Source organism: Oryzias latipes, chromosome 22, assembly GCF_053564925.1.
Source record: "Oryzias latipes strain Hd-rR chromosome 22, Olatipes_Hd-rR_3.1".
Lineage (NCBI taxonomy): Eukaryota > Metazoa > Chordata > Actinopteri > Beloniformes > Adrianichthyidae > Oryzias > Oryzias latipes.
In genome coordinates this window covers 23,894,074-23,914,539 of record NC_136258.1, presented here as the reverse complement: position 1 = coordinate 23,914,539, position 20,466 = coordinate 23,894,074, and the positions used below count along the sequence as shown (strand labels likewise).

The 20,466-nt window shown below is 39.5% G+C and overlaps 1 protein-coding gene across 2 annotated transcripts in view; it reads left to right on the top strand.

Moving 5' to 3' along the window:
* luzp1 (leucine zipper protein 1) overlaps positions 1-20,466 on the top strand; it is a 43,533-nt gene that overhangs the window by 781 nt on the left and 22,286 nt on the right. For both annotated transcript variants that reach the window (XM_011490200.4, XM_011490199.4), the window contains exon 2: positions 17,384-17,445. The gene's annotated coding sequence lies outside the window, so the exon portion shown is untranslated. The remainder of the gene's footprint in view (positions 1-17,383; positions 17,446-20,466) is intronic.

Here is a 20,466-nt window from a genome sequence, read left to right as displayed (position 1 = left end):
ATTTATTTTTTTACTTTATTATTTATATTTGGGTCTCTTTAGAGCATTGTTTTCCAACTTTAGCCTTCACCCCTCATCAGTTTCCTCATCTTTATTAAAAAAACAACAACTCTGGTTTGGGAAATTTGGGGGAATTTTGACAAAAGTGAAAATGATTCAAACTTAGCTCAGAATCAGCCACCACAGAAGAAAAAAAACATAAATATGACCTTCATGTTTATGTTAAGAAAAAAATATATAGATAGATAGATATAACTATTTTTTGAGTTTAAAAAAACTGTCTGTTTAGAATTAAAATAATGCAAGAAATACCTAGATTATGCATGTAAATTGTCCCAAAACAATGACACTATTTTACATTTCTTTGCTGGATCTTAAGCAACTTATGTCATAGCTATGTATATTTTGACCAAATAAACATGTCTTTTCCCTGTTTCCTCTAGCACTGCTTATTTGACCAGAATCAAACGCAAATGCAGTTTCTATTTCTCAGAGTTACAAGCATTTTTATAGACTGAATACACTCACACTGACTCATTAATGTTGTCTTAAAAAGGATTGAAAGCTGTTGGGCTGTTTGAAGGCTTTCTCACAGCACCAGCGCTGCAAGATATCCTTGTTCTGTTCAAGTGTCCGTGTTTGTTTTTCTCACACGTGATAAAATGTGTCATGCTTGCACGGCCTGCATATGCACTTCTGGAAACAAAGTGGACTGTGGTTGAAACAGTATGTGCCTTGTGCCGCCCCTCCAAAAGCAGCAACTGATGCGTATGGATGTATATATGAAGGAAACAGAAAAGGTGCTTGTGGTGCTGGAGTGCTAATCTGCCAGGTGGGGCTCGTAAAGAGCAGCACAGGGAGAGAAAAAGGGATGGAAGAGGCTTGCCTTGACCTGTTTCAGACATGAAGGAGATGAAGGAAGGGGGAAAAAAAAAAAAGACAAGCCCTGATGAGTTTCCAGTGAGACTCGCCCTCTTTGCCAGCTGTAGATTTCATGCCAGCCTGTGCTGCTGTGAACCCACTTTACTCTTGGACTGGGTACACTTGATCGTAGATCTTTTTAAAGGCTTTTCTTTGGTATTCGCTGTGGGATTATAACTGTGCATGTCAGGGGAACGTTCTGTCATCTTGGAAATTGTGGAGAGACGAAAAGGGAATGATCTGCTCAGATTTCCTGCGATTATTCCGCATTTCCAACCCTGGGAAGTTCGGCTCCCATTTAGGTTTGGTTCAGTTGGCTCTCAGGATGTCTAATTCCCAGCAGATGCCCTCTTGTTCCCTGAACTTGATTGCACAGCACAATGATAATTGCTCATGTTGACACAGCAGGAATGTTAGCCCCACCACCACCTGTTCTTCAACCGTGGGTGAAGTTGGTGCCCAGAAGTAAAAGTTGGGGTTTTCGTGATGTTGTGTTGTCAGCTGCCACGCAGGGTAATAATCATACCTTCTATCTTTTTTTATTTTTTTTACAACCTGGTTTATTCCCAGCCTGATTGGTTTTCCACTCTGCAGAGGGCCGTGACCGCTCCACTAAACTGCCTGCATTGCTTTAGGTGAAACCAAAAACTAATCATTATGGGTGTCCAATAAGTGTAATTATCAGGCTAAACGCTGGACCTGGGGATTAGTGAGCGGCTAAATGACAGCTCTGGGGATTATATTAAAATATTGAGGTTTTCTGCCTGGGAGAATCTGACCACGGTGAACCTGGCCCGTTGGTGATATTCCTGCCATCCTGGATCCTCGAGGGGATGCACAGAGTCTCCTGAGAATGAGCAGCTCACACTTCCATGTGGAATTAAGTGACGTGTTGCAAGTGCATGGAAACGAGAATGGACTCACGTACTGCTCACATGGATGTAAAAACACACATCCTTATATTATTTCAGTTGTCAAAATATGCTAAAGGAAGTAGTGTTGCTTCGAGAACTTGGACTAAACTTGGAGTACATCATTGTGCTTGAAAAGGTCACTGTCAAATTCTGAAATCCAAACAATGCCCATGTTATAGTGTTTCAGGAATGAGCCAATTCCCAACTAAATATATATACATATAATGGATGGATTTAGCCCTGATGATGTTCAGTATTATTAGCAGTTGGCTCTCCTGTTCTACTGTAGCTGCTCGTCCTGGAATAGAGCCGATGTAAAGTGATGTTCCAGACGTTCCAAAGCATTCTCTCGCAGCGCTGCATTAAGCCCACACACAGTATACGGCTGTATATTCTTCAGGAGTCTGTCTGCGTCTTGTGATAATGCAATAAAGTACTCGGCATCCTGTTGACAATACGCTGGCCAGCTGGAGCCGCTGTGTTGTAACAAGCATGTAGGACGCCGGCTGGATTCCAAAAAGATGCCGTTGTGAGATTCTGCATGTTTGTACTGCATTTCTAGTGTTTGTGGAGAAAAGAGATCAATAAACTAGATGGATGGCTGATATTATTTTATAGTCCAGGAAACACTGACATATTTCTATAGCTTCATGTTATTTTTCTGTTATGGAAAATTTGACTTGATTAGGCTAAAACACCATCCGTTTGTTTTCATTTATAAAGAAATCTACTATTTTACCTTAATACAAAAAAGTTATTATTTTCAAATGATTTGGTTAGTTGTGACACAAACATTACCTTTTTATCCAAACAAACAGCAATAATCTATATGTTATATCTAAATTCTCCACCTGTCGTCCAGGGATTTTTGATCAATTCTATGTAGAATTGATTCTTTGAATCAATTCTACATTTATTTTCTTCTATTTAGTTTTGTTTTACATCATATCTAATTGATTCTTTCTTTCTCTTTAAAACTTACTTACCGGGTACTTATTTACTTAATACTAGCATGTAGTCAGGATGAACTGTAAAGATATTGTTTGATTTGTGTTTGTTTTTATATGTACACTTTTTGTGGCTTCATTTGTTTTTCCTTTCATATCTTGTCTTTTATTTTGAAAGTTTTAGTTTATGAGTTTACTGTTATTGGTTTTTCTCAAAAAGCTTTCTCTTCTTGACCTCTCTCCTCTTTTTCTGACTGCTCCTGTAATCCGGTGATCTGAGCAGAGTAGTGATTACAGATGGAGTTCAAACAGTTTAAACTGTGTGTGGTTACGCTTTTGCTGTGTGCGTCTGCGTTTCAGGGCACTTTTGCTTGGTGCAAGGCGTGGATCTTTCATCAGATACAAGAGCCTGACTGTCATTCAGTCAGCAAGCAGTAGTTAGAAGAAGTACCTTGAAGTTTTCAGGCTTTCACCCTAAGCACTCCAAATTACTTTGCATTACACACTGTCAGCCACATAAATGAAATAGCTCAAATACCTCCCATCCAAATGTGTCTAAGGGAAAAAAAATCACTCAGACTAGTTCCTGAAAGCATGCTAAGCTGTCTTCTCTCTTTAATGTAATCAACCATGCTCTCTTGTTCTGAACAAAAGCCACTTATAAAAATGTCAGTTCAATGGTTTGTCATAACTTGTTTATGGCATTCCTTTGGTTATATACCTTTAAAACTATGTGGATGTGCTGCAAATATTTAAAACCTTGAGTTTCAAATTTTTATTAAGAAAAGCATAGTTTATGTTTTGATTTATCGTACTTTGCCGTATCTGTAAATTCTACAGGATCTTTCATTATTAACTCTGCAAGCTGTGTCTTGTGATTTGTGTTACTGATTCATAACCCCACAGAGAGCTGCTGCCTTTCATTTATCTCATTTTCAAAGCTGACATCCCTGGAATTTGCTGACCTGTAAATGTTTTATTCAGCCACTGGATGATTATCAAACGCGTTTTATGAGCAGGTGGTTATGAATGCAGAATTGTTTTGGACTAGTTGGTCTGCAGATGGATGAGCAACTGTCCAAGCACTCAGACGTCTGATGTCATTATTGCAAAGTTGGTGCAAGTGAACCTGATCTGTGTATGGGAGTGAAGTTTCTTCTCCTCCTTTTGTGAAGGAATGTTCTCCTGAATGCAGACCTGTCAAGTGACACTTCAAATTTGAGTTACTGTAGTCTAGTTTTACCTCGGTTAACCCAGCTCTGCCTGCTGAACTGTTTTCAGCTGTAGTGTAAAAGTGGGTATTTATTAGGTGTAATCCTGATAACAGGATTATAAAACTGAAGTACAAAACACCTAAGGCATAAATGCTTTCCAGTGCAGTTCAATTTGCAATTCAAACAAACATACAGTGATCTTTGGACTACAAGTTGATCCTATAAGTCCCAGCATCCAAATAAATGCATATTAAAGAAGAAAAATTCTTACATGTCACACTCCTAGCCAAACTATGCAATAAAAGTGACTTAATGTCTGAAAAATACAGTACTCACTTTCTGCAATTTCGCTTTAAAACAAATTTGTTTTCCTTTAACAAAACAGTTTTAATTTATCGTTATCGCGATATCAAGCTGTGCCATACGCATGTCGGAAAAGACGGCGAAAATTGCAATAAATTGTTTCCTTAAATGTGCTGAAACGATCTTATGGCAGCTTCGAAGTATTAAACAAATCAAATAAATTTGACCAATCGGAAGGAGCCCCTTTAATGTTGGATGTTCGCCTATGTAGACAAGAGGCATTTGGAGTAGACTATAAGTTATGTTGACTCTTATTTAAATTCAACTTTTTCAGTGAAATAGAAATTATGTATTTAGTTGTTTTTGTTCATGTTCATTTAATTGCTATTTGTTAATGTATCGCAAGGAATGTCGTCATCGTAATATTGATCACTAATATCACAAATAGTAAATTTTCCTCCTATTGTACAGCCCTAGTTTACATTTAAAAACGAATGTTCTCGGTTTAAAACCAAACCAAATGTCACAGCATTATTCACAAATTGTGGGGAAAGTTGATCGTTGCAACCTTATTCCATACCAGTGTGTTTACTTTAAAGTGACAAACAACCGTTTTGCTAAATTTAAGAAGGATTTATTATTATTTATTGCTTTACAATATTACACCAGGCATGGTATGAGCTAACTGGATGTAGGAAAGTAGAAGACTTTATAAAGGTTTTAAAGTTGTAACTTTCTTAAAGTTCTGTGGAGGCCGTGGTGCAGTGTTGGAGCAGACGACATCTGATCAGAAGGTTGCAGGTTTGGTTCCCGCCTTACCCACCCGTGTATCAAAGTGTCCTTGGGCAAGACATTGAACCCCACATTACTCCTGGTGGTTATAGGAGCGACAGAGCAATATAATCATCTGAGTCACCTGTTGAATCCTCAATTCCCTGTCTGTTCCTGCTTTTGTTGGCATTGATGTTATAGCGAGCATAAATCCAAGGTCCTTGTGGTGTTTATTTCATGCATTTTTGTTTCTGTAGTGAAAGGTTGGCTTCTTTCTCATGTTAAGTGGTCTATTTTTGTCCATATTTATTCTGTAAAACAAGTATTTGAGGCTGTTGGTGTGTCCTGGTGACGGCAGGTAATAAGTCCTCTACTGTGTAATTGGTGGCCTGGCCAAACCAGCTTCCTCACATGACTGGGGTTTGGACCTGATTGACTGATGTGGGTCACTGTGTGACCATGTTTGTGTTGTGCCTTTCTTCAGGCTGACTTCATCAAAAGCCTTCTGTTGTGTTTTGGTTAAAAAGTAGAAAACTCAAACTGTTTTTTGGGTGACCTTTATTTTCAACATCTAGTGGAGGTGACCACCATTCTTAGTTGGGAAGAAAGGAAGAGAAGAATGCAAAGAAAGGGCTTAAAGCTCTGTGGTTTGGACTGAGAAGCATTGGGCAAAGGAAAAGAGAGGTATTTTTAAGAGCAGACGGCATGGATTCTCATTTTTGTTATTTTCACTTCACCTCTTTTCTCCCTTTGATCGTTATCTTGTCTCCCTCATTCTCTAAGGAGGAGCCCCCCCCCTTCCCCTTTCCTCTTAGCTTTCACAGCCCCGCCTGGTGTCCAGGAGTATTTTTGGAAGTTAATGAAAAGAGAAATCTGAACTGCTTATCCTTAAAAGGCATGTCTGGGTCAACTGGGTGGAAACTTGTGTTATTAATGTCCTTCGCATTTTCTGTGTGAGTGGGTCATCTGTGAGGATGAGTGTGTTTAATGCAGTTCAGAGCAGAAATGTTGTGGCTTGAGGGGACCTGGAGGGAAGGAGGGTGGGCTTACGAAACAGACCTACATCTTCAGGAAGGGGAAAGTGGTGGGGGGGGGGGGTCAGTGGCATATTTAGCATATTTTAGGAGCCATTCCAGTCTGGTTCAAGATGTGTTCTTCCTCTCAGAGATCTGAAGGGGCAATCAGAGAATGGTCTGTGGAGGGAAAAGTTCATGTCAGTCAGCCTGGTGATGCTGATTGGGGAGGGGGGCTGACTATTGAGCAGACTTCACATATCCCACGTCAGGGGCGTCACAGATGAGAAGGGGGTTACGCACGTGTTGGGAATGTAAGAAAACACCACTTCATGTCACCGACATGCTAACATGCAGTCTACAACCTGACTAGCATCCATAAAAGGCTTTATTTTGAGCCAAAGTCCTTCGCTTAGCAGCAGGGTTTGACTTGGGCACTGCCACTACAATTAAATATGTGTTTATGTCCTTCCAACTGTAATAAGCATGTTTAAATCTTCATCCACAGAACTTTAGCCTCTTATTTTCTGTTGGATGACCGTGGACTGACATGACTTCGGTTGGCAGAAGCTCTGTGGTGGTTGCAGTCCACTGTTTGGGGGATGAATTGCGATGATGAATACGATTTTAAAACTGAAAAACTTTTGTTGTGCTTTTTCTTTAGTCTTACCGCTGCTAAGCTAAAACTAAGAAGAGAAACAACGTTTTTTTTATTATTATTATCTTGTGTAACAGGTCTCAGATGTGAATTGGAGCTAATGCATAAATGCAAAGCCAATGATGAAACTCAGAACAAATGCAGATGCTCACAGGATAATTGTATACATGCAGCGCATGTGAAGTGGATTCAAGAGTTGTAAGCATTTACGCAATACTTTGTAATTTATAGTAGCAAGCTGCAGGGCGAGCTTTCCACAAACTCATCCTTTTGTATTTCAGATAGTTGCCTGACAAGAAATATTTATAGAAAGTTGGCTACTGTTGCTCTTTTTAACTTTTGCTTGTCCAATACTGTTATAGCTGTTATAACGCCAATATTAAATAATTTTTCCCATTTTCTTCTTGTTCTTACTCAGAACAGCTACATTTGGTTTTTTGCTTATTACTTTTGGCGGTTATTTTGGTACTTGTTCAGAAAAAAATTACAATGTCGCCAGTTTGATACCAATACTTACTGTTTGGCAATAATTCATCTCTGAAAGTTCATCCACCAAATGCCTGTCACAAGAAAACCGTTTAATTCAACAGTAAATGTTTTTATTGGTTTCACTGTTGTATGCTTTAACCCAGTGGTTCCCAAACTTTTTCTGCAGGGCCCCCCTTTCTGAAGATTAGAATATTTTCGAGCCCCCCCACACTGACACAAACATACAAATCCTTTGTTTCTAAACTCCACCGCGCCCCCCCCCAATACCTCAGCGCCCCCCAGTTTGGGAACCACAGCTTTAACCTATGAGGCACGAGAACTACTAAGAAGCCAAAGTTTGATAGCATTAGCTTACTGCAGCAACTTTTATTATTTTATCTTAACTTTTTAAGGAAATTACTCATTTTCAACAAAGCCCGCCAACTTTTTAGGTGTATGCAATTGCAACAGAAATCAACAAAGAAAAAAAATTAATTAGAAACCCACCTGCTGTCCATATAAACTGAGTTAAATTTAGAATAAGAAGTCTGGAAATTTTTAGCTTTGGGCGACCCCACCTCCAGTTTGACCTTTACGTATTATCCTGTGTTTGTGTGTCAAGGTACTAGTGTTCAATTATATGATCAATCACGACTGAATCCATTTCTCTTCCTTTATAAGTGGCTGACTGCTCATACATGAGATGTTTGAAGTTCTCTACTGTGTGTAGGGATGGGTACCGAGCCCCGGGACAACATTCTTCAATACCACTGTATCGTTAAGATCTGACCTCAACGGTTTTGCTATCGGTACTGGAGAAGTCGCATTTTTTTGTGTCCCACACGATATAAACGTTATCTGCCATATTTAACTCACCAAGTCAGTCAATTTTCCGTTAATTAATGATGATATTAATTTCGCTATTCTTGCTGAAGAGGGGAGATCTGTCTGGCTATTTGTGTGCACTGGGGGCGGGGCTGTTGTGTTGCTTTGTGTTGCACAAAGGAACGCTACCAAAGATAGACGATGGTGGAAAGAGCTAAATGGTCCAAAATGCGGCTTTTTCTTCCCTGTGCCGCGGCTCTCTGTGTTTTTGTTAAATAACCATCATGTTCTCAGATTGTTGTGGTGCCTTTAACACCGTCAGGTAGAGCGAGAGAGCAGCGTGAGCACGCGTAGGGGGCGTGTCTGCAGCTGTGAACGCCGACCAGTCTGTCATGGGATGGAAAGTTTTTCTGGAAAGACGGTCAGTGGCGATCTCGCAGTAGACACATGACCACATGCCTTAAATATGACTTTGAAAAAACTCTATTTGAATTTCAATGTCTTCCACTGTAATAAAATGGTCAAATTCAGTTTATTTAATGATCACAATGTTAAGCACTGCAACTGTGTCTCATATATAAGTTGCATTTACCAAAGCAAATTCATAGTGGTTTTATTTTGGTACATTAAATTATAGAAAGGGAACAGTCAGCATTGTCTGATTTACACAACAAAATATTTAGTATAAGAAAAAACAAACGCTTCTCACACGCGGAAGTAAACTGTAACGCTCCTCGCCACGATGTCGACCTTGTTTTCAGAGCGTTGTACGCATCTCTCTGATCCATCAGGTCGCTAAACTAGAATCCATTGCTGGGAGGTTCTGCAGAACTTTAGCTTGCTTTGGCTTTGCCAATAGCATTTCAGCCGATGCTTAGCGCATTAGCCTAGCCGCTGCCATGCTTCACTCGTATTTACCCGAGCCGCTGAAAAGCACAGCAATCCACGTTTTTATATGTTACTGGCAGCAACATGGCACATAGTTTGTTTGGTATCCATCCAAAGTAAAAACGAAGTAGTTCATGACTCAGAACAACGAAACACGCTGCCTCTGGCTGCAGTCTTCCTGTTGTCTTGTGTGGTGTAGGGTTGGGCGATGTCCCTTAAATTGGCCGTTGACGATGTTTGCTGTCAACCATCGGGATGGACGATGACATCGTCGGGGGGGGGTGTTTTTACATTTTTCGTTCTTATATAACTGCTATTCGTTTTTTTGCTTTTTTCATTTTATTTCCCAATCCGCGATGATCCAGTATAAACTGAGGGAAGTGACTTTAACAAAAAAAGTAACAAACAAAATAGAAGAGAAGTAGTCCGCTCCCGCACTTCCGGGGGAGTGCGGACTTACAGCTTTGTGTTTGATGGGAAGGGGGGGGGGGGGGGGTACATGAGCGATATGTGTGGGAGATTTAAGACTGCGATCCGTCCCGCAGCTCTAGGGGTACAAGCAACCGAACTCAGAACCGGGTCTAAAAGTGTGTGTCTGTGCACAGCTCGGATCGTCAGCACACACAGCGGTTTGAGCTTCAAAGCAGAAATGTCGCTCAGTCCTTAGAAAACATTCAAACAATCACGTGGATTTGTGTTTCCAGTCGTGTCCCGACTAAATAAAGGCTGATGTTATTCTTACATGTTTACGTGCAGCCAGCAAGCAGCACCATCCAAAGCTAATGTTGTTAGCCCGTGTTAGCATACTAATCCTGGCTTCGTTCAGAAAAAGCACTGACCACACGGATTAAAATTCAAATGATGAGCGAACAGGTGTTTCATAATAACCGTAACATTATTAAAAGCACGTTTAGAAGATCATCTCGTATTTTACCGAGCTGACATGTCAATGTATATAGCCGCTCGGCGCTATTTAACATTGTTTTGTATTGAATTGTTACATACAATAAAGTTTGAAAAAAAAAAAAAGCCGCTCGGCGGAGTTTATATCCTTCCGTTTTTCAAACCCTACTGCGCATGTGCGAATGATTTATTCCGACGGAAAGTGTGACCTTAGTGAACGTTTTTATATTCTAAAAACATTTTTCTGGAACCATGTACACGGTTGGATTCTAATCCGACCATTGATCCCATCAAGATATTTTGTACATGTAACCGCGGCTTATGGTGTCGACGCGCAACGTGGCGGGGGCGTGGCATCACGATGGTGGTCTCTCCATCGGGATGTCAGTCACCCATCACGATGGACGATGATATCGTCCATCGGCACAACCCTAGTGTGGTGTGGAGCTGCTCAAAGAGGCTCTCTGTGCTCTGCTGCTAACTAGCGGTCGGAGGGTGCAGTGGACAACAAGAGTCAGACACTAAAGGGCGCTCATAAATAATTAAAGAAATATCGTCCTGGCAGCATTTTGAATCGATGCAAGTATTGCCAAATGAACTATCATGATATTCTGCCCAATCGATTTTTTTCTTACACCCCTAAGTAGTAGTACCGTTTAAATCTTAACAATACCCATCCCTAACTGTATGTGGGATTTCCACATCCACACACTCCTGTCTGACCTGCTCTGAGCCTCTGCTCTACTGGGCGTCTCACAAAATAAAATTCCTCCTGCAGATTATTTTTCCTGTGATCGCAAAATATACATGTTCATGGAGAGAGGAATGTTGGGGAAACTATGGCAACATGGATGTTTCCTCTTTTACAATTTCTTCTATCTTTGGCTATTTTGTCTTCTGTTCTGTTCATCATAAAAGTTTAACAGTTAAGAAATTTAAAGGATACTTTTTTTGTCGTTAACCCAGTGATGGTCATTTTATGTAGCCATCCATATAACGGCATGTGATGGTGGATGTGGTCTTTGGCTCTTCTTCCCAAGTCCTTCATCCTTCTTGTTTTTGGTTATTTGCTTTAGACAATTTTTTTTACACCCATGTCATTTTTCATGAGCATCTCTGAGCTGGTTTTCCTGGCTTTTCCTTCTTTGGCAACATCGTTTTTAGAGCTTGCACTTCTGCTGCTGCTTTGACCAGAGGAAGTGAAGCAGCACATTGATGGTTTGGTAAAGTCTTTTAAAATAGACTCTTCAGAGTGCCGCTTTTCCTGAAAGAGTCATGAAACTTTTCACGACTAGGTTTTATGTAGTGAGTAGGAGTAGAATAAAACTGTTTTGGGTGAGTGGAGCTTCAACCTAAAATTATTTTTCTTTACTTAACAAAGTGGAAAACGTTTAAAGAGATGAGACATGTTAACACAGTCTTTGTCTTTTAATCCACCATGTCTTATAAATGGCTATTACAAGTGAACGACATGTTATCTAGGCCCCCCAACCACTGTGATTCAAAGATTTGTTTCTGGTCAACAAAATACAAAGTTTTTAGACTGAGTCAACTTGAAGTAAAATCCAGACACTTGGGTTATAAACAAGCAGTCAAGTTTTTTCTTGCATTTTTTATTTTATTTTGAATCGCTCTTTTTCTCTCGGACATACTTCAATATGGCAAATTCATCAGTGTATGGTGCTTTATTAAATGTTAAGCCAACACACATCATCGATGAAAATTCATTTCCACAGCTTCACTTAATGCACACTTGTAGAGACGAGAGCGTCTCAAGACTCCCACAAATCAAAACGCTGAGCAACTCGTTTGTGCTCCTATGGACATTGTCCTATGCTGGACATAGTTTCTGATGCAACTTTTCTGTGTCTGTTTGTTTGAAAGGCTTAGTAAGTCGCATTACCCCCCCCTCCCCGAGTCTCCTTGGTTCCAGTGCAGAATCCTTAAATATTGCATGTCAGACATGTAGCTCATGGGTTTTATTCAGACTAAGCTGTCGTGGGAGGCTGCAGTTTGGCCCTTTGACGAGTTTGCAAACGTTGCAAACGCTTTGAACACGTCAACTCGAGGACATAAATTGCCGAGTGGTTTGTTGTGTTGTGAGATGTTTGGATGTCTTTGCGAGGGGCATGTATCTATATAACACGTGTGCTTTTGTGTTTCGCTTCTTCTTGTGGCCTAGACAAATGTGCTTGCCACATGTGGTGGTGTGTTTTGACTGCCTGCACAAAAGTAAGGAAAAGCTCGATGCCCCTGGCAAGAGTGAGTTTTGCCCACCCACCAGGTTAAACTTTTAGCCTTCATCTCCTTGTTTTCTCCCTCTACTCTTACCTTCAACGCTTTCATTCCTACTAAAGCCTCTCAAATGTTTCCCATTCTGTCCTCTGTTAAGGGTGCTCCTTCTCCGCCCCCTTTTTCCTCCTCTAGGTGTGGACCGCACAGAAGAATGTGGTTAAATGAGTGTTTTATCTCTCCTGCCAGCCATCTGGATCTGTAAACCCTGCCATGTCAAACAATTGAGACACAATTGCCCTTAAAAGGAAATGATAGAAGCCAATCAATTCATGGAGCGACTCGCTCCTGCATGGGTTTGGTCACGCTCACACAAAACAAGGAAGTGTTTGGTAACTGAACTGGCTGGCATTTTCCTCCGTTTTACCAGTTTATTGTTGTCACTCATAAGCATGAAATCCTATCCTGTTCTGGTCAAAGGAGAAAAATCAGTTCTAGAGGCTGAAGTACATGTATTTAAGTTTTAACGGTCATGCTTTCACTAATTATTTTTTTATTCAATGAAGAAAAAATGCATGAACATAGTGAAAGGTATAGTGCATTTTTAAATTCCATCGGACCAAAAAGGAACTGAATGTTTTTAAGCTGCTTTTATTCACCTTTGCTCATTTATACAGACAGCAGAAGTAGAGTAGCATTGTGGGATTTGTTGAGTAATAGATTTTTCTAAACATTTTTCCAGAAATTTGTCCATGCTTTGTGTGTTGCACAAAACTGTGAGTCCCCCATACCACCTTAGACACACACAAACTGACATTTAATGACCAAACTGCTTCAAGGCTATGTAAAAAAATTAAAAATAAACGCATTACTATTGCATACTAGTATTACTACACAGACATGCTTTAATTTGTGTCTAAACGTTTGTTCTAAATGATACACAAAATCATTTGAAGCTAATTTTACCTTCAAGCTAGCCTATTCAACATTACTATGGACTCGTACTCGGCTGAGGTCACACCCCATGGACATGTTGCATGTGATTACGTTACATTTGACTGATTACATTTGCAATCTAAACAAAATGAATACAAAAACAAGACAAAACTGATTAGTTCAATAGATTGCTTGAAAGGGAGTGGGAGGAAGCAAATGTATTTAATCCCACCCATCTTTTACATGACCCATTGGGCATTATGGCATCAACATGAATTTTATTATTTCTTCTTTTTTGTTGTTATCTGAGCAGTTTGATATCCCCAAATAGACACAAAATTATGACAACCAGGCATCACTGTTGTCACAGAAGCCCAAGGATGGTTTTCTTCAGGCTGAGAATCGAATTTATTGTCGATTCAATAAAAAAAAATTATTTTTCAACTCTATCTTTTCTCAACTTCCATTCTGAACTCAAACTAGAAATGCGATTTTAAAGGGTAATTAGTTTATGGATTTCTTTGAATATTGTGTTAAAGTGGAGATCGGTTTGATTTGTTTTTTTTAAAAGCGAGCTATAGCACTCACATGAAAAATAAATATTGCTTTTGGCAGTGACAGTAAAGTGTCACAGTTTTTTGGTAAATCCCAGATCATTTAAGCGTTGTTAACCACTGATTCTGAGAGCTTATTCTCCAGGTTTCGTTTGAAAGCGTAAGATGGAAATGGTTTTTCAGACGAACAGCTCAACATCCTTTAGGAGAAAGTATGTTACCCCACCTTTGCCATGCAGTTGGAATGCAAACAGGAGGAGCAATGCTTTGGGCCTTCTTCAGAGCCAGCACATGAAAAATTAAGCACTTCTTCTAATCTTCACCTCTTGTCTTTCATGAGCTCTTGTGTCTGCCACTTTCTAGATAGATTTCCCGTCTTTCCCCATCGTTTTCCTGACTGTTTATCTGTACGTTCTCTCAGCCGCTTTTGGCCTATCCCTCTCTTTTGTGAGGTATCCTGTCCACTGTGTTTGATTTGGGCATTCCTTTCCCTCTTAGCAGACAAAACAACCCAGGACCCTTCTGAACTGCATCCCCCAGCGCACACAAATGTATACACACTTACACTCGCTCTCTTCTGCTAATCACACACAGGAAATGGGCTCTGATGCAAACGAGCCCTGTCTGGCAACTGGAACCAGGATATCAGGCCTTCAAATGTTAGCCGGCTCCAACTTTAAAGACTCCTTTTTGCTAAAGATTTGTAAAATCTGCAAAACAAGTGCTTGGACAGTTAAAAGCTTTACCTTAAATATAAGTCCAGCTGTGTTTTGTGCAAACAAAAAGTAAAATGTAACTCTGGGTTTATTACTTTAGTATAGCTAACTGGGATGTACACAAAACATTAGTATTGCAAATTTATGTTATTACTACTTTTATAATTAAAAACAAATGTTTTATAATGTGATTTATTTTACCTCTGGTTATTAAAAATAACCAAAATTATGCAGGGTTTTTTATTTAGTTTGATTCAATCGTGAATAACGTGTGGAGTAAAGTTTAAATTTTTCCTGGAAGGGATACACATGTTTTTTTTTACCCCTTAATATCATAAAGTCCAATCTATCTCTTAGAACACTCATTGTCTGTCTAGCTTTCATGGCATTAATGGCTATGTTTGCTACTGATTAAAAAAGAGTGAATAGAGGAAATCGATTCCAAGATGACTGGAAATACTTTTTGTTTACCTATAGCTTTTAATCATTTCTTAACACTAGACTGTTTATTTGTTTCCCATTAGTTCCATACTTTTAGGATACAATATATTATTTTAATTTGTATAATTTTGTCAATTCAAAATCCCAATCATTAATATTATTGCATCACCTTGAAGATCAATTGAAAACCAAAAGTCTGAAATGGTAAAGGTTCTTGTCAATGTTTGGATATTTAAAATGACTGAATTAACTTTTAACTCAGAAACTTTTTTTCATATATATATATATATATATATATATATATATATATATATATATATATATATATATATATATATATATATATATATATATATATATATATATAATTTTAAATGCTCTTAAATCTGAAAATATTTGTGTTCGATTTTGTCACACAGAAAAACTGGTTTTCTAGAGATTTTTGATCCTTGTTTGTTTTGTGCCAGATAGAAAGGTTGTTGTGTAGCATGAGAATGTCGAATGATTCAGCAAAACCTGTTTGTTGGTGCTAAGTTTAATGTGACACTTGACTGCAGAGCAACAGGGCTTCGGTCCTTTTGAAGGAATGTGCAGGAGCAAGCAGCATTGCTCAGAAGGTGGAGTTGGATTGGCAGGAGCAGCTATGAAGATGATGTTCTCTGTCTGTCACCTCTGAGGAAGCAGGAAGTTTCAGGGAGTAGATAAATCGCATGTCATTGTTTTTTAGGTTTTCCCTAAAAAGTCTTCTTTCCTGGGTCACAACTACAATTTTCAACCCACTAAGAAAACCCTCTGCTGTTGTCTAGCTTTAAGCATTTATACAATTTCCTATTCCATGACAGACTATCAGAGATGCAGAATTGAACACACAGCTAAAAGTCAGCATACATGGTCGATAAAGTGTGGAGACGGTCAATTTATAATATTAATGTTCTTTCAAATGCATCTATTTCATATCAGAGTTAATTGAGACTTGTTTTGTTTATATAAATAATGCTGAAAATTGTGCATGTTTTTTAACTTTTTCCTTTTTTGTGTGCTCAAAATGAAAGATAAGGAGAGAAAAAAACAAATGCCTTGTGCTTCCTTATACTCCAAAGGTAATTTTTTTAATAAGCTTCTCGATGTACTATTCTGCCACTTCATATTTGGGCTGCTTGCTTTTTTTTTTCTACTGGAGCTGTGCAGCACCTTTTGGTTTGACAGGTGGACTGTCTGCATTCACACTGTAAGGGAACCACACCAGGGTTCACTGGCAAGCAAAAAGAGACCCTAAAGAAATGCAGATTCTCCTCCTTTATAACCTGTGTTTGCAAAATAATGAGGCCTTGTTGTATACTTAATACATTTAAAAACTTGGTTCATTAATTCATTAGGCATGAAAAATGTGTTGGGTAAGACTACGATTAAAAGTGGATGATGATTGGCACTTTAAAAAAATCAAAGCAATGCAGCCACCAAAGACTGTTTTGGAGGTGCATTCCTTTGTCTACACTTACATTAGCCGTGTATTGTTTAACGTGTAGACACATGGTCATGATCAAGACACCCCTCTAAAATTTAAAACAAGTATCAGTGTATAGAGGAAAGGGAGACTTGAGGTTCAAGTATTTTGTATAGCTTTTATTTTTTGTACGCACAACAGAAAATGGTCAGAAAGCAGAAAGCCGTTTGACCTCAAAGCGAAATGAAACTTGAAGCAGATGTGCTGCAGCAACAGAAGACCACACCAGCTTCCACCGCTGTCACCTATGAACAGGAAACTGAACACTCGCCAAAACCCAACCACAGAAAAACCGTTTTGTAGTCTTCTCTTGATTTCTGATACGACTTTTAAAAAAAAAAGGAAAATAAATGATTTGGTCTTGAATCCATAATCAGTTGCTTGATTGTGTTAACTGCTCCTACATATCTCTGTAACTTATCTGCTTTGTGATGTGACCTTTTGCATTTACATAATTTTTAAATGTGTTCTATTTGTCCGATTTCCACATAAAAGGATTTTAAAGGTTGTTTCTTTTTTGCTGATTAAGTCAAATTGCTTGAGGACTGTCTTGAAACCTTTTTACCAGTGGGTTCATTTCTTAGCTTTTGTTGGAGTTGGGGTCTACTGGATGAGTTGTGTTCCACCCTTAAAGACAGACACAAACTGATCAACTGAGCAACAGATCTCCCCAAACCTCTTCAGTCCAGACTCCTCTCTTAAATCTGGATTCTCTGTGCTTAACCAAACATATGGAATGCTACTGTAGTGGAATGCTTGGTGCCGGATTGTTTTCTCTTTCGTGTGTGAATGTGTGTGCGTTTGCTCGTGTTTTTGAAGCAGATGAGAGCTTCGGGGATGATGATGATTATGATAATGGTCTGTGTGTGTACCAGAGAACTGAATAGGGGCTTCTGTTGTCCTGGCCAAAAATTGCTTGTCTGCTCATGCATGAGTCTATTGCAGAGCATCTGAATGTGCCCCATATCTGAAAAGTTAGCTCATTCTTTGCCTGTTAGCTTGACTGTGAACAATCTTCCCTACAGTGGCCGCATTGTCAGCCTGGACGCGGCGTCTCGGCCTTGCCAACTGCCCTAACCTGACCATAGTGAAAGATGGTTTGAGCGTGTGTCTTGATATGATGACCAGTTCTCCCTTGTTAATAACTTCATGCCCTCTTTGTGTTTAAACTACAGGATGGAGAATCTGTGGAGAGGAACCTGACCTGCTGTGGAATACCAGATGCAGCTTAAGAAAAGTAAGTGACACAGCTTTAAATTTATTTCATGCTCTTTGTGTTTAGTCATTTTCTAGAATTTCCTACAATAAAATACAAGTTGTGTGTCTGTGTTTTGCTCCAACTTAGTTTTGCAGAAATAGTTGGTGGCAAAATGAGGATTATCTTCGGGATACAGTTCGAAATGTTCCCACTTGTTGGAATTAGTGTTGAAATTGTTCAGGGTTTGCACCTTTTCCCCCTAGTTTTAAGTTTGTTTAAAAAAAAAACCTAGAAGCATCTATATTATACATGCATGTTTTAACAATTTTATTTTCTCCTTCCAATAACCCTATGAAAAAGATAATTTCCAAAGTGATACTATTTTGTTTTTAAAACTTGTTTACACTTTAGTCCTAAAACGTTTTTGTCCACAAACACTCTTAGGTGTCATTCTTTTCACCTCATTTCTCGTTCTCCTCATCCTCTGCTCTTGCCTCCCTTCCTCCCACTCTTCCTCCTCTATGTCTTTTCCGCCACTCCTCTGCTCTTTGTGAGTCTGTTTCCTTTCGGGCACAAACGCCGGCGCCATGTTTCCTTCCCGGCAGCCGGAAGTCCCACAGAAGTAACACACCTACGGATACATGTGACTGTATTCTGCTGTAATGCAGGGATCAATGCTGCTGCAGCAGTAGGGAGAGGGAGTGATGACATGTTAGTCAGCACATACAGTCATGACTCCGGCCGTTTACTCACACATTTCAGTAAATTGCGAAATGTTTGCATTTTTGGGAAGTAAAGTCTGCTGCTGGTTACTTGATAGCATTCTGAGGAAGATGAGTTTTTAATACCGAATTTTTTTTCTTTAATACCGCATACCGTGACAAAAAGAATCTAATAATATAGCTTTTACTGATTCAATTACAATTCAATTAACAATTTACACAAAAAATGCAATAAAAATTAATAAAGAGAAAAAAGAAAAAGTGAGATACAATCAAATGTACCGGTAGTTTCAAAATTAACTTAAAGCTTGTCTGAATCCAAAAATGTCGTAGAATTGTTTTCAAAGAGTCAGCAGAAACGGCCTCAAGGAGGCTCAAAGGCAGGGCTGTCCAGAGTCGGGGCTTCCGCCTGGAAGGACAGATCTCCACGAGTTTAAACCGGGTTCTCTGGACTTTTAGGAGGTTCTGGCCCAAGGACCATAGGGAGCGACTAGAGGTATAGGGAGTCGGCAGTTCTGACATATGATAATACTTTAAAATCATTCAATCAATTCTAAATTTTAATCGGTAGTTGATGTATATGACCGTTTGTTGCTGTTAAAAAACTTTGCTGCTGCCCTTTGGACCAGCTGGAGACGGTGGCTGCAGATTCAAGACCATTGAAGTAAATGAGAACTGGACTGAGTGACCCCTCCCCCCTCCCGCCTTGCAGTCCAATCAGGAAGTACCTGCTGGCTCCAAGAAGCCAAAACCTCTTAGACCTCTATTGAGAAATAAAATGGTATTCCTCAGTCATTCTATTTGTCAGAGTAAGTTACCTTTTTTTTTTGACATGCTCTGAATTGACTTAATTTCACTGTAGCCCTAAGGAAGCTAGTTTTGAAGAGCGACATCACACTCGCTTGGTCCAGTTCTCATATACAAAGGTTAAGACAATTAAAGGGAGATCTGCAATATTCTAAATGAGAGGAGTTAAAAGCATGGATCAGATTTTGGGAACATAACCCTCATTATAGAATCCAAGATGTTTTTTGATTATTGAACTGAAGCAGCTAAAACAGGAAATGAAACTTTTTTTTTTATTCTTAATCTGAGGCTTTTCAGTCATCTGCATTCTGCCTCCAATGATGCACTGTCATCACTTTCTGTCCAGCTGCCCCTCCTGCTCTGACCATCACCCCCCCCCCTTCCTGCAATTGATGAGTTTCTGCTGCATTAATCTACTAAAGCAGCTACCTGCTTTGCATTCAGTCCAGGCAATCCCCCTTCTTCTTAATGTTCCTCTCTGACAGTCATTCCGTCTTTCACTGCTTACTACATACTTTCTCCTCCTCACAGTTGCTTCTTCTCAGCTTTTGTGTCCCCCCCCCCCCCCCCCCCCCCCCCCCAGTTTCTTGTTCAGCAGAGAGCCACTGAGCTGTTCATTCAGCCGCAGCAGGCTGCTTAATGCCAAGGCTCTGGCTGACGAAGCAAAGCCGAGCTCTGCCAGCAGAGCTCTGCGAGTGCACGCCCTGTTCGGACGGTAATGCAGTGTCCAAGCAAGATGTCAGGCAGCTGATGCAGACACTGGAAGGGCTCTGTGATCAAGAACACTGACCCATTGATTGTTTTGGATGAACCGTCGTGTCCATATGAAGTTTTTCCTCCTTCTTCTCCCTTCGTGGCCACATAAACGAAGCTGCAAATCGGAGAAACATAGGATGAAGGTCAGGCGAAGCAGACAGATGTACAGTTTCACCATAAAAATAAAGCAAAGAAAAGCAATTTTGCAATGATTCAAAAGCAGACGTATTTTGAAGTAACGTAAAACCTTTGTTTTCCTGCTTAAATTGATTAAAAGTAAGTCTTCAAGCTGAAATAAAGCCTCATATCCAACTTGCATCTCATAAAAATACGGAAGCTTTGTTTTGAATGAGACTTAGCCACCTCTGTACTCCATCCCTGAGCTTCCAGGCTTTAAACCACATTTCAACGACATAATCTCTGGCTTTGAAGTGACTGTGTAAACAGCAGCTGCAGAGGTGTACTTTACTGCTGTTAATCATTGCTATGTTCCCCAGAAAATCGGCATGTGAAAGTGGCTGCTTTCACTTGCAGCTAGTGCAAACCTGCATTCTGCACTACGTACACTTTTGTTACTATTTGTTTGTGGAAAAAGTGAAAAATCCATTTTGAAAAGTTGGGTGTATAACTTTGGGTTTTTAATGCAACCATTTTTTTTAAGCACATAGCTTAAAATTTTGGCTAAAAACAGAATAATCTTAATAAAGGACCACTGGGAACGCTTTGAAAATAGATCAAAATATTGTGGAAGTGGGACTTTAAGTTTTGAAAATTG